This window comes from Rhagoletis pomonella, unplaced genomic scaffold, assembly GCF_013731165.1.
Source record: "Rhagoletis pomonella isolate Grant_MI unplaced genomic scaffold, Rhpom_1.0 Rhpom_scaffold_00001, whole genome shotgun sequence".
Taxonomy (NCBI): domain Eukaryota; kingdom Metazoa; phylum Arthropoda; class Insecta; order Diptera; family Tephritidae; genus Rhagoletis; species Rhagoletis pomonella.
Window position 1 is genome coordinate 114,637,379 of NW_023458555.1, and position 18,333 is coordinate 114,655,711.

General features: G+C 38.7%; 1 long non-coding RNA gene across 1 annotated transcript; it reads right to left on the minus strand.

Moving 5' to 3' along the window:
- Positions 1–5,700: 5,700 nt before the first annotated feature.
- Positions 5,701–6,049, minus strand: LOC118735380. The gene is made up of 3 exons (XR_004992595.1): positions 5,990–6,049; positions 5,790–5,934; positions 5,701–5,716 (listed from the first exon to the last, which is right to left on the minus strand). It is a non-coding gene; the product is annotated as an uncharacterized LOC118735380 (long non-coding RNA).
- Between the last annotated feature and the right edge of the window lie 12,284 nt (positions 6,050–18,333).

Sequence of the window (18,333 nt, forward strand, 5' to 3'; positions counted from 1 at the left end):
TACTTTCCAGTGCGTGTCGAATATTTTACAGCCACTTTTAGTGAACAAAACTGCGTTATTGTTTTTTTACCATTTGACTGACTAATAAAAGATTCGCACAAATGTTCGGTACAAAATGTACATTATTTATTTGTAATTCTTTAGAAGTGCCGTTATTCATCACTAGCTGGTTAACCGTGCCTACACAATCTATTTTTATTTTCTCGTTATTAGCAACTATTACTTCTTTTTGACTGGGTTTCGATATGTTTTTTATAGACGATATGTCTTTGGTCATATGGGCTGTACATCCACTGTAAAGAAACCAGTCTGAAGGCAATTTACTCGATTGAGCGAGCAGCGACGAGAACAGCATTGTTTCACTGTTGTCAAATTTTCGATGCTCCTTTTTTTCCTTTCGCCACTTTGCAGAATTTTCAACCGCCATTATCATTGGCTTAGGAATCCTGCCACTTCTTCATTGATTTTGAAATGCGTTTTAACCTTGGACCCCAATGCACTCATTTTGCTTACGTATTCTTCCATGCATCGTACGCCGTTTCATAAGATTCAACATGTGCGTAAGTACATGGCTCCAGCAATAGTGTTAATTCACCTATTGCTTTAAGATCAGCATCTTTTTCTTTCTCATTCGCCGATTCCGGCAATTATTTCGTGCAATTTTTCCACAGACCTTTAATTATCATGTGTGCCTTAGCACCGACCTTCCATTCTGCGTAGTTTTCCCGACCTTTAAGACGATTAAATGATAATTGATGTGTTGCCATTTTAATCTTCCTTCAGCTTCTTCTGCTATTCGTATTTGCCAACACGATCGCAAGCGCCGGTAATAAAAATGGTGTTTTCTTGCGAAATACCAAGAAAATATCGTCATTTAAAGTGCAAAACCGCGTATCAGCAAAATGCAAAACCGCGTTTGTGAAGTTGTAGAAATTATTTTCCAGAGCGTAAAAACACTCATATTTCAAAATGGTTCTCTTTTTTATAAAACAATCGCATATCTGCCTAGTATATTTCAGGACGAATGGATAAGGATTGAGCCAAGAGCTCGTGTGAGCAAATTCAATTTTTGGCAGCCAATGTCAGTTACGCGGTTTTGCGGAATCACGATATGCGGTTTTGTACTTTAAACGACGATATATTTCGGCAAGTTCGTGGAATTAATACTTTTTATTTTAGACTAGAATAGGCTGCGGATGGCTCATAACCTGTAAGATATTTATTGACGACGCAGGGAATTTACCTAATTCCAGTGCAAAAAATAAAAGACGTCCGCATGGTTTAGAAGACAAAGCAAAAGAGGGACTTATTCATACATATACATAAGCATGCTTTTGATAGTCCTATATTCCTCTGTTTCGTTTGACATTTAATGATATTCCAATTTCATTTTACTTTCCAATAATAGGCAACTGGGAAAATTTTTGGAAACGACAGTGATAATATGGAATATTGTCGACGATTGTCAGTCTGAAAAAATTTTCGCGACAATGACGACAAAACCAAATAGCTCCGTCGGAAAGCTTTCACAGGAGAGTTTTGTAAATTTATTATACGGTAACCCGGTGCAGAAAATGAAAGTGGCGCCATTCGCGGACCGATGACCGTCTCTTCGTCGATTTGACAGCTTCCCCCCATTCGCTGATGTCCCACAATACTTTTGTTTACATTCAGTGTTGCCAACTTCGTGCTTTTTCCACCAAATTTAGTGGGTACTCAAAACGCGAAAATTTTTGAGTTTGGTGCTTGGTGCGTTTTTGGTTCTTTTGTTTTTAGTTTGAAGACACCAAATTTGTAAATCTTAAAAAAAATGGAAGCAAAATTTTTAGCAATCGTAGGTGTGGTAAGCAGCTTTGCAAAAATTTAAACAAAATCATGGCACAGTAACAATCATAAGCGACAACAAAATATGTGGCAGCACCTTCAATCATGCCAGAAGAAATCGAAAGTCGTGCAAGAAACATTGATTTTTATTAATTTGAATCGGCACCAATAAAAATTTGGTCCTTTTTCAAATTCAAAACTACTGCCTACAAATACTGCCTTTTGTTCGATGCTTCCTCTTTTTCTTATCGAGTTCGTTTTGCCCTCTCATTTTGGTGTTTGTTTACGTCACGCCCGGTTGCTCTCAGCTCGATTGGCACAATCTTGTATTCTATCATTCTTGATATGGTAATTACGCGCATTTCATTACTTTTCAATGATTTGAATAGTACGGACTTCATAGGCAAACGCGTGCTAGAAATGTCAGCCCGACTCGGATTTATAGTGCTCAATACTGGCGCAGCAACAACCCTCCGAAGACCAGGATGCGAGGAAACCACGCCAGACATCACACTAGCATCAGAAGGTATAGCAGGCACCATAAAGGAATAGAAAGTAATGGAAGATTAAACTTGTAGCGATCACCATTACATCTTTTTTAAAATAGACTCCAACAACGATAGTTTACGGAAGAACCTGCAATGTAGCACTCGCAAATGGAATGTCTCGAAATTAAGGCTGGTATTGTCACTTGCGAAGCGAATGCAAATAACGGCGAATTTCGCTGTCTCGAATTGTGAGACGCGAATTTCTAGCGAATTCGCCGCAAAATGGCGACCTTTTGTCGAAAATGTATTTCTTACATTGCCACTAGCGAAAAAGCGACATTCGCTTCGCCAGGGCTGTCAAAATTTGTAGACTGTTTATTTGGTTCGCGTTTGAAATGGAAAGAACGTGAGTAAATTTTAATTTAATTTATTTAATTTAACAATTTTTATGAGCTTGAGGCCGTTTTTAAGTGAAAACTTATTGTGGAAAAGCAACAATAATTCGAAAAAATGGTAGAAGTGATAGCTATTTCGGAAATCACCACATTTCCTCATCAGACTTCTTTCAGTAGGATTCGAAACGACGATCACCACTGACTCAGCCAGTTGCCTACTGTGCTAAGTTTGTCTTGTTAATTCTTGTTGCTTATATTCCACTATTTCACTTTGCTTAGCCAACTACAATCAAGCGCAGCTATTCCGCTGCAATTCACTTGATCATGTGGTTGTTGGGTTTGTTGGTTTTTGATAATATTTCTATTATTAGAATGTTTAACTTCTTAGGTGTGCTTGTCCTTAAATAAAATTTATTTAATTTTATTTAACAAAACAAAATTTCCAGAACAAAACGGACAACAACGCAGCAGTTCCAAAAGCTGGTTGTAATTATGGAAAGCAATGCAGACGTCGCTAGAGGAATGGGAAGCTTCGGTTTCACGAACAAAAGCAGGGCAGAGCTGTGGGAAAAGTTTGCAACTGAACTTAACGCCATTGGTCCTCCAATGCGTAACGGACGCGAGTAGAATAAGGTAAGAACTGAACTAGTTTGTGTTGCCGTAGTTACTTATGAGTATTATTTAGGTTTGGTTGGATTACAAGCTGAAGCTAAAACCAAAAATAGCGACAAACCGACGAGAAACTGTGGCCACAGGAGGAGGACCTTATACACAACAAAGCTTAACACCACTAGAGCTTCTCCACTTTCAGAAAGCAGTCAACCCAGCAGGCTCTTCATTTGTACCGAACGTGGAAGAAAATGCGGTGAGTGGCAACGGAATTTATTTAGAGGAGTCACTGGGCGAACAAGCTCCGGATGCGGATTTGGTACCGCAATCATCAACTCCACGGCCAAAGATGACAGTTGAGGATCGAGAAAACATTCGGATCAAAGCGTTGGAAAAGCAGGCTGAAGTGCAAGACAAACTTTGCGAGCGGATTTCAAATATTGAGAAGAAGCTGGAAGAAATCGCGAGGTATACGAGAAAGACGTACGATTTAAAAAGGAAGAACTAAATTTATTGAAATTAAAGGAAGAAAGGAATAGGGAAGAAATTTTAGAGAAGAAAAGACAGCATAAGGAAAAGATGGAAATTAAACTGAAGGAGTTAGAACTAAAAACATTAAAATACATCCAAAAGTAGACTTTATATTGTTACAAACTACTTTTGGTTGTATTTTCAGGTTTAGTTCCCATTCTTTAGTTTCATATCCATCTTTTCTTTATGTTGATTGAATTTGTGATTTTTTTATTTTTACTTATAAAAAATGTGATGAACTAGATTTAAGTTTAATATTTTTTAACGGCTGAATTTAATTTGTGACTTATTATTTTAATATATAAAAGCATGTGATGAATTAATTTTAAGTTTAATATTTGATGAAGGTACTGAATTCAACTTATGATTTTTATTTAGTTTAAGAGCATAGAAGCAATTAGGTTTAATTTAACATGTATATAATAAAGAATTCTGAAGTATAAAATAAAATAAAAAGAACAAAAGTAAGGTAAATGATTTTGAATTTATTCAATAAACCGAACTGCAATTAATTTTACAACAAAGCATCAGCTATTTGCCTTCTGCGGCGCTCTCCTGATGTATTATTGGTATCTTCACTGATTGGTTCTGATGATACAACGATATCAATAAAAATTTCAGCTTCATCTGGATCACTGATTCTAAATTTCTTACAAATATTATGGAAAGCGCAACAAATATTTATAATGGAAGTTGCTTTAGCAGGATCGTAGCGCATTTTTCGATCACTCAGGAGCAGTGTTGCCAGAACTTTTTGGGCCAACCGGCTAAATTGGCAAAAAAAAACGGCTAAAAACGGCGAAACTGTTTCAACTAAATTTCACATGATTTATTCCAAGACTAGTTCTTGGAGATAAGTGGCGAATTCTAGCTGGAAAAAATTTTACAAGCAAGAATTTGTAATTAAGAAAAACATATGATTGTGGCACAAGGTTGAATTTTTTGTCGACGATAATTTGAGTAAACAGGTTCATCAAATGTAAAAATTTAAAAACTTGAGCGATTTTAAAATGAAAAATTTAAGTAAATACTTGCAATGATTTGAAACGTACTCGAAATGCAATCTCAACCGGAGTCGGTATAGGAAACCCGATAGTTACTACGACAAAGAAATTGGAACATATGTTGAAGAACTTAGAGGATTCTTTTTTTTTGCCCTTCTGAAAGAATTTTAAAAATTCTATACAAATTTCTTATGTTTGAAAAGCAACCGTGGACACTAGCGTTCGTGCAGAAATTTGCAAGTTCCTCTAATTGTGTGGGAATTTGGGAGCATGTTAACGCGTGCAACCAGGGAAAAAATTTGTTATTTTCTAAGTTTGCGAATAAAACTTCACACTTAAATTTAAGTCATTCATAATAAACATTTTATGTAAAAAAATCCCTGCTACGGCCTTCTTTAGAAAAAATATATTCGTTTAAAATAAAAAATACGCGAAATCGGCTAAATTTTATATAACCCTGCCTGTCATGAAAATTTTATTCGCGATAAGGCTAGTAGCCATTTCTAACAGATTTTGGGTCGCTTAGTCAAAAATGGAAACATATATATGTGAATTTTAAGAAAGCAAGGTAAATAGCAAAATCGGCTAATTTTTTTTTTACAAAACGGCTAACAAATCGGCTTCCGGCTAAACCGAAATTTCTCCGGCTGTTTTCTATCGCATCCGGCTAAATCTAGCCGGAAAACGCCTAAAATGGCAACACTGCTCAGGAGACATCGAATGCGACATTTCAAAACTGCGATCGTACGTTCAACGACGTTTCTAGCTTTCGCGTGCTTCTTATTAAAAATTGGCTCCCTTGTTCCAGAGTCTGCATGGCGGAAGGGTGTTAGTAAATAAGGACTAAACGGGTATCCGGAATCACCTACAAATAAGTAGTTTTTGTTTTAAAATAGTATTTACATTAATTTTGAGCCAATGTAACAAATTTAAAGTACCTAAATAAATAGAGTTATGATCGCCACTTTGATGCATATTCTCCAAATAAGTCTTTAATGAACTATTGTTCCACACGAACGAATCATGTGTAGAACCAGCATATCTAGCATCCACAAACCGGATATTCATGTCATGATCGCAAGCCTTTAATATACAATTTCTTTATCAGTGTTGCTGTATTCATTTCATAAAAACTTACAATCATAGCATTTATACTAAAAAAGCCTTTTCTATTTAGATAGAGGTGTCTATTTGCGGTGGAGGCATAAATCGCAATAAGTGTTCCGTCAACACAGCCAATCACGTTGGGTATCCCTGATCTGGAGTAAAATTTGCTCCTTGCCTGTTGCTTCTCTTCTTCTGTCATTTCTGTGATTATCGAGCAATGCAAATTTGTTTTTCTAAAATGGGCAATACCTCCTTTAAAACGAGTGAAACTGTAGGTTGTCCAAGACCCAATTGAAATTCATTTCCTACAGCTTTCTGATAACTGCGCAAAAAATCTCAGTGCGCAAAACAATTTTAGCGTTAGCTTTACAGATGAGGACAGGCGGCAATTAAATTTGTCCTTGCTTTTGTCCAGCACATACATAAAAGCGTCCTTGCTTAGACGAAAATGCGCTATAAATCTATAAATAACGGGTGATTTTTTAAGAGCTTGATACCTTTTTTTTTAAAAAAAACGCATAAAATTTGCAAAATCTCATCGGTTCTTTATTTGAAACGTTAGATTGGTCCATGACATTTACTTTTTGAAGATAATTTCATTTAAATGTTGACCGCGGCTGCGTCTTAGGTGGTCCATTCGGAAAGTCCAATTTTGGGCAACTTTTTCGAGCATTTCGGCCGGAATAGCCCGAATTTCTTCGGAAATGTTGTCTTCCAAAGCTGGAATAGTTGCTGGCTTATTTCTGTAGACTTTAGACTTGACGTAGCCCCACAAAAAATAGTCTAAAGGCGTCAAATCGCATGATTTTGCTTATTTACGAAGCCATTCAACCAGAAATGAGCCTCATCGCTGAACAAAATTTGTCGATAAAAAAGCGGATTTTCTGCCAACTTTTCTAGGTAATAAAATTCAATGATTTGCAAGCGTTGCTCGTTAGTAAGTCTATTCATGATGAAATGTCAAAGCATACTGAGCATCTTTCTCTTTGACACCATGTCTGAAATCCCACGTGATCTGTCAAATACTAATGCATGAAAATCCTAACCTCAAAAAAATCACCCGTTACGTATTCATATATGCATACATTTTTCATGTTTCATTGAATAACCTATCTGCACTGGATACTTACACTGTAAACGGCAGCTCCATAGGATTAGATTAATCTCTAATAAAACGCCGCTGACGAAGAAGGTTAGCTCGCGGTTCAACATTATAACTATCCTCAAAATATAAATCTACGTTATAAAACATTTTGCTTTTCAAATTTTAGTTTGTAATAACAAGGAATTCGAAGTATAAATGACAGAAATGTCAAATGAGGATGAACTCAATTAATTTGTTTGAATGGCAGCGACGCATGTCCGGCGAAAAAGTTCATTCGCCACTCATAATGCAAATTTTAGGTGTTTTCGCCAAACCGTTCGCTTCGCCAAATTTTTTCGCTTCGCAAGTGACAATACCAGCCTAAATAGTGAAGCACTACTATCTGAAATAGATGCGCATGGCTCAGAAGAATGCTCTTAAAATAACGCAATGGAAATAGTAGAGACTATAATGAAAATGATCTCCAGAGCCTGTACCAAAGCCATGCCGACTACCGGAAGCAATCGACACAAAAGACCTGCATATTGTTGGACGGAAAACATAGCTCTACTAAAACGAACGTTCCTCCACCTGAGGCGTACTTACACTAGGGCCAGGCGTAGAAGCGCTGCAATCGAAGGGGTACAACTATACCGAGCTGCTAAACAAGAACAAACGAGCAATCGAGGCCAGCAAGAACAGAAAGTGGAAAGAACTGCGTGAGGATATAAACAGAAATCCCTGGGGTCTCGGATATAAGGTGTTAATGAAAAAACTTGGTGCCATGGCAAAACCACCAGAGCCTAGCGCTCAAAAAATGGACTACATAGTAAGCGAACCCTTTCCCACGCATGAGGTATTAACCAAAGAAATGGAGCCTATCATCGCTCCTCAAGAAATACCACCATTTACCGCAGAAGAGATCAAGTCCGCCACTAATAGAGTAAAAGCACCAGGCCCAGACGGCATTCCAGCAGAAGTTCTAAAAATAATCGCCACAGTATGCCCGCATGTGCTTTTAAATATGTACAATGCCTGCCTCAAGAACGGAATATTCCCAGAAATTTGGTAAAGGCAGCAGCTCGTCTTAATCACCAAAGGAAAGGGAAACCTTGACTCACCAACAGCGTATCGACCACTCTGTATGCTGGACACAGCTGGAAAACTCCTAGAACGGCTGCTAAAACCTAGAATAGAAGCGGCTATCGCTATCGAGGGCGGACTTTCGTCAATACAGTACGGATTCAGGCCCGGTAGATCAACAATTGGGGCTATAAAACACGTAACAACAACAGTAGAAGGCGCATACCAACACAAAAAGCTAGTCCTGCTTGCAACCTTCGACGTTCGCAACGCCTTCAACACCGCAAAATGGAAAAATATGATACACGCACTAGAAGATGTCTACAACATACCCACGTACCTAAGACTCATGGTCAGAAGCTACCTAGTAACCGGGAGTTATTGTACCATACCACCGTCGGGCGCAGCACAAAGCTCCATTCTTGGGCCAGACCTATGGAACATCAGCTACGACAGAATATTAAACCTTGAGATGCCTGATAACACATATTTAGTAGGCTACGCTGATGAGAAATTAAACCAGACTATGATAAGAACACAGACATGGCTCGACTCACACGGTCTTAAACTTGCAGCAGAGAAAACCAAGCTAATACCAAGAAGCATATTCCCTTAGAAGTGAGCATGAAACTGACCGGCATTACATTAAAACGCAAAGAGTAATAAAGTACTTAGGCCTAAGGCTAGACCCCAGGCTAACGTATTGGGCACAAATGCAGAACACAGCCGCAAAAGCATCAAAGGCAATGGCTTACCTAAGCAGATTAATGGCCAATATTGGTGGACCAACCCAAAGTAAAAGACAACTTCTAATTCCACAACCTTGAATATTTTGCTATACGGAGCGGAGATCTGGGCTGACACCCTACAGAAAAATAACCGTTGCAAGATACTTTCTAGAGCCCATCGCACTGTAGCTTTAAGAGTAGCCTAAGCGTACCGTACAGTATCCGGCGAGGTAAGTCGTTTGTTTGTTATAAAAAAAAATATATCAAAAAAATGTATTTTCGTTGATCATCAAAAGAAAGATATCATTGTAGTTCTCAATATTTTTCATTATTTCTGATGCTAGCAAAATATCTTTGCGGTTGGTATAATTTTCTTGAAGAAATAAATATGTACTAGTGAAACCGGATGGCGTTAAGACGTCAAAATTTAATATAACTTTTTACACAGGTTGAAACACTATTCAAAACCACAAACAATTTTCTATAAGATTCATATAAACATTTCTGAGTGAAGAGAAGTTTCGCATGGTGTCAGTTTTTCTTTTCATAAAACTTCTAACCACTCTATACCGCTAAAACGCTTTAGCTTCAAAAAATAAAACGTTATTGCACATTTATGTACAATCCCTCTTCTTTAATTTCAGTTCTCATTTTGGAAATTCGAAATAACGGTGTATGAAAATCTAGCGACCTTCAAAAAAATAGGTAGCAACCCAATTAAAAGTATTATCAAACTAAAGTTTTCTATAAACTCTGTCATTTCACACTAATATTTAGATATATCATTTTACTTGTGTATAAGCAAAACAAATTCGACTTCTAAACAGGTCTTTAAAATAATTTTTCAACTAAAATCTTTTTAGATATTTTTCGATACATATTTCAATTAACTCATCAATTTTGTTGAATTTGATTTTTCTAACACGTGGCAACTATCCTAAATACAGTTCAGAAATTAATTATTTTCAAACTCATTTCGATTGCTACCCATATATTGACAATTCATTTATTATTATTAAATAATTTGAATTTAATTTTTTCAACTAGTGGCAACCGTCTTCAGGCACCCTAAAGAAATTATAAATGTTCAAACTAAATATTTCTAAACACGCGTTCGTTTGATACCCAGAGTTTAAAATTGCGTATAATTTGTGTATAACTTAACTAAATTCGACTTTCAGAGCAGGCGGCCTCTGCAAATTAATTTTCGAACTAAAATCTTCTTAAATATCTTTCGTATGACATTGTTATAAATATTTCAAGTAACTGATTAAGTGGAATGAAATTTTTTAAGCATTTGGCAACCCTAGTAAATATAGTTCAGAAATAAAGGGTTTTAAACCCATTTCGATTGATAACCATCTTTTTGTAATCCATTTAACTTATTCAATAATTTGAATTTAACCTATTGAACTGATGGCAACCCTCAGAAAATCAAAAATATTGTAAATTGTCAAAATAAATATTTATTAAAACTCTTTAATTTTACAACCATTTTTAATACTTCATATAACTTGGGTATAAATTTATATAATTCAACTTTTCAAACAGGTGGCAACCCTTTCCAAAATAATTTCATTACCTTCTTAAATCTCTTTTGCCTGACACCCATATTGTGATACCTTTATTCACTTACCTAATTCCTTTAATTAAAATTGAATTAAATCTTTTAAACATGTAGCAATCCTACTACACGTAGTTAAAGTTAAGGCCTTTTCGAAACCAATTCGTTTGGTACCCATATTGTAATAATTTATAAAACTTTTTTAATATGTTGAGCTTAATTTCTTAACAGGTGGCAACTCTTTTCGAAAAATTGAACTGCAAGTCTACAGTCCAGGCCCTTTAAATCAACACCTCATTTTTGAAAATCGAACAAACGGTGCGGATTATAATGGCACTGATTAATAATTAATTAGAGTTTAATTGTTTAACAGGTGGCAACTCTGTTGGAAAAAGTAAAACCTTATTGCACATCTACAGCCCAAGCTTTTAATTTGACACCCCATTTTTGTAAATCGCACGAACGGGACAGATTTGATGACCTGGACAAAAAATACATACATATATAGATATCGTCTCTATCATGTCAAAATATCGAATGTGCAAAAATGCTTTTTCATTTACGATACTTTGCGCGTGCATTTAGAATGAAACGTAAGTTGGCAAATCGTCAAATTTCTAGTCTTTTTTATAAGCAGAGGATACTGGCTTTAACAAAGTGTCGAATCCCACACTTTTTTCTAGTAACAACAATATTTTTTACAACAGCTTATTTGTTCTCCTCAAAAGTGCCTATTTGACATGGTAGCGACGATATGTTCGAGCATTTTTTCTTAAGAGCTGCATACTGATTTAAGAAATTTTTTATAAAAGCAAATTTCTTTTCCATTTATTGTGCGTAATTTTATATGAAATATTACTTTTTCTACAGAGGCGTTACAAATAAAACATTTTCCGGAAATGTATGTACATTAGAGTGGTCCAAAAACAAAATAGTCGGAATTTTAATGCCGCCACCCCCTAGGATTGTTTTGAACAAAAAAATTATACCCCTATTGGTTTATTTTGAAACAAAACAAATATTTAGGCAGTGCTCACAGCGCTCAAAGTTTTCCATATATTTTATATGGGAAAAAACAACTTTTCGTAGAAATGGTACAATATTCTTGAAAATCAATATTTTTCGATCGAAAAACTGTGGTTCTATTCAGGAGACACTTGCATTTGGATTGTCGCATTACGTAATCAACAATAGAAAGTTTTTATTGATTTTTTCTGATATTTAACAAAGCCCGTTATGTTGTTACATAAGTATGTACATATGCATCTGGACTCACAAATCGGGTTTTACGATTATTGTGGTCTGCATAACCCAATGGCGAAAGAAAAACTTCATCCGAAGGTGCCTCTGCCCGGCTGGTTGATGTCCTCGTAAGAACAAAAGATGACATCACCGCCATCCAAAAAAAGCGTTGGACGGGGCAAAGCAAGCATTGCCTGGGGACTTGCGACGTATACTACAGCTGCCATGTAAAGAAGCGCAAATTCGGTGTTGGATTTGTGGTGGTAGAGACTCCGTCGCCGAGTACTGTCGTTCACCCCGGTGGACGAGCGTCTAGCCACAATCCGCATCAAAGTGAGATTCTTCAACATCTGGCTCATCTGCGCCCATGCCCCGAAGGAAAAGAAGGATGAGGTATCCAAGGATCTCATCTATGAGCGCTTGAGCGCACGTATGAGCGCTGCCCCGTCACGGTAGCAAAATCGTGCTTGGCGACTTCAATTCCAGGGTGCGCAAGGAAGGGATCTTTATAACCACCGTCGGCAAAATTCAACTTCCACGATGAAATTTCCGACAACGGACTGAGGCTGATCGATTTCGCCGGGGCCCGAAACATCGTAGTATGCAGTACTAGGTTCAAGCATAAAAAGATCCATCAAGCTACGTGGCTGTCTCCGGATCGAAATACAGGAAACCAAACCGACCATGTTGTGATAGACGGAAGGCATGCTTCCAGTGTTTTGGACGTACGTACACTCCGAGGCCCAAACATCGACTCGGACCACTATCTTGTTGTAGCCAAGATACGCACCCGCCTCTGTGCAGCAAAAAAAGTGCGCCCAACAATGCAAGGAAAGCTTAACGTCGAAAAGCTGCACTCACAACAGACGGCCAATTTATTCGCCCCTCGACTCACGCACCTACTCTCTGAGAGCACTCTTCAACAATCCGACATACGCGAGCAGTGGAATCACGTTTTCCAATCATTAAGTACCGCCGCCGAAGGAGTAGTAGGATTTCAGCGAGCCCGAAAGAACAATTGGTACGATGAGGAATGTCAAGAAGCCGCAGAGAAAAAAGATGCCGCCTACAGGGCCACGCTCCGATAGGGCGCAACGCGAGCCATGTGGGACCGATATAGGGAACTGAAGAAGGAAGCGAGACGTATTTGCCGCAATAAGAAGAGAGAGGCCGAAATGTGTGAGTGCGAAGAGCTTGAGATGCTGGCCCACAGGAAGAACGCCCGAAAATTCTACCAGAGGGTTAGGCGACTTACAGAAGGTTTCAAGACCGGGGCGAACTCCTGTAAGAACAACAATGGCGACCTAGTGACCGATGTCCAGAATATACTTAAATTGTGAAGGGAACACTTTTACAACCTACTGAATGGTGGCAGCGCTGAAAGTAGTGAAGAAGACAAACCCGAGTCCCCAGTCGATGATGATGGAGTGGCTGTCCAACCGCCTGATTATGGCGAGGTACGAATAGCGATTACGCGTCTGAAAAACAACAAAGCTGCTGGAGCTGACGGCCTGCCAGCTGAGCTATTCAAGTACGGCGGCGAGGAGCTGATGAGGTGCCTGCATCAGCTCATATGCAGAATGTGATCAGATGAACGCATGCCCGACGACTGGAATTTAAGTGTGCTCTGCCCTATCCACAAGAAAGCCGACCCCGCCATACGCGCCAACTACCGTGGGATCAGCCTTCTAAGCATAAGTTATAAGGTCTTATCGAGTGTATTGTGCGAAAGACTGAAGCCCACAGTTAACGAGCTGATTGGACCTTATCAGTGTGGCTTTATGCCTGGAAAATCCACCATAGATCAGGTATTCACAATGCGCCAAATCTTGGAAAAGACCCGCGAGAATAGGATCGACACACACTATCTATTTGTGGATTTCAAAGCCGCTTTCGACGGCACGAAGAGAAGTTGCCTTTATGCCGCGATGTCTGAATTTTGTATCCCCGCGAAACTAATACGACTGTGTAAAATGACGTTGAGCAATACCACCATCTCCGTCAGAATAGGGAAGGACCTCTCCAAGCCGTTTGATACCAAACGAGCTTTCAGACAAGGGGACTCCTTTTCGTGTGATTTCTTTAATCTGATGTTGGAGAAGATAATAAGAGCCGCAGAACTGAACCGCTCGGGCACAATACTTTACAAGAGCGTACAATTGCTGGCATATGCCGACGACATCGATATTATCGGTAAAAACAAGGGCTACGTCTGTTCTGCCTTCTCGGGATTGGATAGAGAAGCAAAGCGAATGGGTCTGGAGGTGAACGAGGACAAAACGAAGTATCTCCTGTCGTCACACAAACAGTCACAGCATGCGCGTCTTGGAACCCACGTCACTGTCGACAGTTACAAGTTTGAAAAAGTAGACGACTTCGTTTATTTGGGAACCAGAATTAACACCAATAATAATGTCAGCCTGGAAATCCAACGGAGAATCATTCTTGCCAACAAGTGCTACTTTGGGCTGAGTAGGCAATTGAGAAGCAAAGTCCTCTCTCGTTGTACAAAGAACACACTCTATAAGTCACTCTCATGCCTGTGCTGGTGTATTGCGCGGACGCATAGACTATGAAAGCATCTGATGAGGCGGCTCTTGGAGTTTTCGAGAGAAAGCTTCTGCGACAGATTTACGGACCTTTACGCGTTGATGGCGAATATCGCAGACGATTCAACGATGAGCTGTATAAGCTTTACAACGATTTAGACATAGTGCATCGAATTAAAATTCAGCTACTCCGCTGGCCTGGCGATGGAATGGACAGAAACGCTCCTGCTCTGAAATTATTCAACGTGGGCCGCGATACTGGTAACAGAGAAAGAGGAAGGCCTCCTCTGCGTTGGAAAGACCAGGTGGAGAAAGACTTGGCTTCACTTGGCATTTCCAATTGGCGTCAGTTAGCACAGAAGAGAAATGACGGCGTGCTGTTTTGGACTCGGCCAACATCGTTTAGGCGGTTACAGCGCCAATAAAGGAGGAGAAATCACTAAATGGGAAAAAATTATTAGTTTTTAAGTAGGGCCAATGTATATAAATTGTTACGAGTTGTATATTTGGAGCTTTTTGGCCGTTGATTTTAAAGCAAACACGTTGGTTTTTCTTTTCTGCCTCCTACGCGTTTCGACACACAATTGTGTCTTCCTCAGGGAGTCTATTTATTTTTACAAGAAAACATAATTATACCAAAACATGTTTTTCAAACATACCTTAACATATAATAACATACAATCACATTAATTATTTTATGGACATCACATTTTTAAATTAACGCTTAACATTTAAATACATCTATACTTTATCCCAGCTGTTCGTCTATTACTCGCTATTATCGCTGTTTATGCGCAATTTATTTTGTCTACATCTTCTTTGTAATTCATTGCACAGTGTATTTCGATGGCTGAGTGGAAGATCGACCTATCTCGGCTGCCAGTTCGAAAACGCTCTATCTCAAAAAACTTTTGAAGAACGCCATATTTCAGAATTTTATTGAAAAACACCCTATCTCAAAATTAGGTTCAAAAATGCCCTATCTCACTTCAAAATGTATTGAAAATATGCTGATATAGGGCGTTTTTGAATCAGCAGCTGAGATAGGGCGTTTTTGAAACGAATTCTGATAGGTCGATCTTCCACTCAGCCATCGATTTGTTGCTGTATCCGAAGCCCTTCTAACGTCATCCTTTTCTTTGTTTTCCTCTCGATGTCTATTATTCTTGCATTATCAAAGTGCTTATATAAAAATGGATACCGTAGCGTGCTCATAGAAAGATTCATAGCAACAACAATTAACAAAATGGAAGGCGCGAACAACAATATGAAAACTAACAAGTAAGAGCAGCGCTGTCTTCGGCTATGCCGAAGGCTTCATACCTTTCATGAACATCTGCAAATTTTAGTTTGACAGATTACTGATTTTGAATACATCTGCATACATCGATAGAGGAGTTACATACTTATATAAAAAATCGCATCTAAACAATCAGAGGTATGGAAGATATACTTTATATGGCACCAATCTAAGTGATTTTCACTGCTATGTGATCGGTATGTAAACCGGTAACACAATTTATTGGGTTTAGTTTCCTACATAAAGGAGATATATCGCAAAAACTGGTATCTGAACAATCAGTGCTATAGGAGATAAAGCTTATACAGCATAGATTTTGACGATTTTCTCAGTAGACTTTGTATTATTATTTATAAAATATCTTACGAAATTTATCGGTTTTAGCTGTTCAAATAAAGGAGTTTTACAGTAAAATCCCATATCTGAACAATCAGATGTATGGAAGATATATGTTGTAGTCATCCGATCCTTGTTATTTTCACTGTAAGTATTCTGTTAATAATGAGTGAAAATGGTGCGAAATTTCATGTTCCTAGCTGCATAAATGGAGGAGTTATGATAAAAGACCTCATATCTGAACAATCAGTTGTATAGGGGCTATATGTTAAAGTGGTCCGATTCTTCCGGTTCCGACAAATGAGTAATACATTATAAAAATACACCCACCTACCAAATTTGATCCGGATATCTCTAAAACTGAGAGACTAGATTGCATACAAACAGACAGACAGACGGACAGACGGACATGGATAAATTAACTCAGCTCGACGATCTGATCATATAAGTATACATTTTAATGGGTCTATCTCTTCTTATTCTGGTACTTACAAACATCGGACAAAAGTTATAATACCATTTCATGCTCATGAAATGTATAAAAATGATAATAAGATATTTACTGTCATAACATACATACCAGGTTTAACGGACAACAAATCGCTAGTAAAATTTATACATAACGAAACAATAAGTTTTGCGCGTCGACCGCATCGCACACTCAATACAGTTTTTACCAAAACAAGGGACAAAATAAACAAAGAACAACAACACAACGTCATATATGAAATTAAATGCAATGGCAAAGCTGCATTAAATGCATTAGCCCAGCACCTGACAAAAAGCGAGCACACATCGGACTTTGATAATGCAAGAATAATGGACATCGACAGGAAAACAAAGAAAAGGATGACGTTAGAAGGGCTTCGGATACAGCAACAAATACACTGTGCAATGAATTATAAAGAAGATGTAGACAACATAAATTGCGCATACATAGCGATAATAGCGAGTAATAGACGAACAGCTGGGATAAAGTATTGATGTATTTAAATGTTAAGTGTTAATTTAAAAATGTGATGTCCATAAATAATTAATGTGATTTTATGTTATTATATGTTAGGGTATGCTTGAAAAACATGGTTTGGTACACACGTTTGTTAATTATGTCTTCTTGTATAAATAAATAGACTCCCTGAGGAAGACACAATAATGTGTCGAAATGCGTAGGAGGCAGAAAAGAAAAACCAACGTTTTTGCTTTAAAATCAACGGCCGAAAAGCTCCAAATATACAACTCGTAACAATTTATCATAATAACATCTCTGTTTTTGTGATTTTTTGGCCTTATAACAATTATATTCAACAATTTTATAATGAGCACGAGGCCATTTTTTAAATGAAAAGTTATTGTGGAAAAGCAACAATAATTTGAAAAAATGGTAGAAGTGATAGCTATTTCGGAAATCACATTTCCTCATCAGTATGAGGCATCCAAGGATCTTTTCTATGAGCGCTTGGAGCACACGTACGAGCGCTGCCCCGTCATGATATCAAAATCGTGTTTGGCGACTTCAATGCCAGGGTGGGCAAGGAAGGGATCTTTGGAACCACCGTCGGAAATTCAGCCTCCACGACGAAACGTCCGACAACGAATTGAGGCTGATCGACTTCGCCGGGGCCCGAAATGTGGTAGTATGCAGGACTAGGTTCAAGCATAAAAGATCCATCAAGCTACGTGGCTGTCTCCGGATCGAAAAACGAGAAATCAAATCGATCATGTTGTGATAGACGGAAGGCACGCTTCCAGTGTTTTAGACGTACGCACACAGCGAGCCCGAAAGAACAACTGGTACGATGAGGAGTGTCAGGAAGCTGCAGAGAAAAAAGATGCCGCCTACAGGGCCACGATGCGATCGGGCGCAACGCGCGCTATGTGGGACCGCTATTGGAATCTGAAGAGGGAAGCGAGACGTATTTGTCGCAATAAGAAGAGAGAGGCCGAAATACGTGAGGGCGAAGAGCTTGAAATGCTGGCCGACAGGAGGAATGCCCGAAAATTTTACCAGAGAGTTAGGCGACTTACGGAAGGTTTAAAGACCGGGGCGCACTCCTGTAAGAACAATAATGGCGACCTAGTAACTGATGTCCAGAGCGTACTTAAATTATGGAGGGAACACTTTTCCGCCCTACTAAATGGTAGCAGCACGGAAAGTTGTGGAGAAGAAGAACCCGAGCCCGCAGTCGATGATGACGGAGTCGACGTTCTACCGCCTGACTATGACGAGGTACGTATAGCGATTACGCGGCTGAAAAATAACAAAGCCGCTGGAGCTGACAGCCTGCCAGCTGAGCTTTTCAAGTACGTCGGCGAGGAGTTGATAAGGTGCATGCATCAACTCTTGTGCATAATATGGCCAGATGAACGCATGCCCGACGACTGGAATTTACGTGTGCTCTGCCCAATCCACAAGAAAAGTGACCCCGCCATTCGCGCCAACTTCCGCGGGATCAGCCTTCTAAGCATAGGTTACAAATTATTATCGAGCG